Genomic DNA, 445 nt, shown 5'->3' with positions numbered 1-445 from the left:
ACCCAAGAGTTCACTTAATAACCAATTAATGAGTTCACTAAAGAACGCTTTGTTTTGTTTTGTTTTAGAGAGACTATAATTTGTGTTTCATGGAATAGCTCTCATGGTACCCCGTTACTAGTATTTGTTTACATCGCTCGCCCGAATACTCCTTCTTACTCCTCTTCAAGATCAAGGTCTATATAAGTACTTACATAGGCCTTGTTCAAAATGAGGACCAAAGCATTATGGCCGTGCCGTACTGAGCGATTTTCAGGAATGACCAGGAAATGAGCAGTCAGGGTTTGTCATGGGTAAAGCTGAGGATATAAGTTCGGACGGGCGCAACACGGAATACTTATTTATGATCATATTTATAGGTTGGGAATAAAGCAACTACCTGCGTGAATTATAAACCGTTGTTTGCATGGAGTTGGCGACCGGATGTAAGTTAAATCGCTTAGTG

This window comes from Penaeus monodon, chromosome 25 (genome assembly GCF_015228065.2).
Source record: "Penaeus monodon isolate SGIC_2016 chromosome 25, NSTDA_Pmon_1, whole genome shotgun sequence".
In the NCBI taxonomy this organism is placed as follows: Eukaryota; Metazoa; Arthropoda; class Malacostraca; order Decapoda; family Penaeidae; genus Penaeus; species Penaeus monodon.
The sequence above is the reverse complement of the archived record's forward strand: the minus strand, read 5'-3'. Positions refer to the sequence as shown.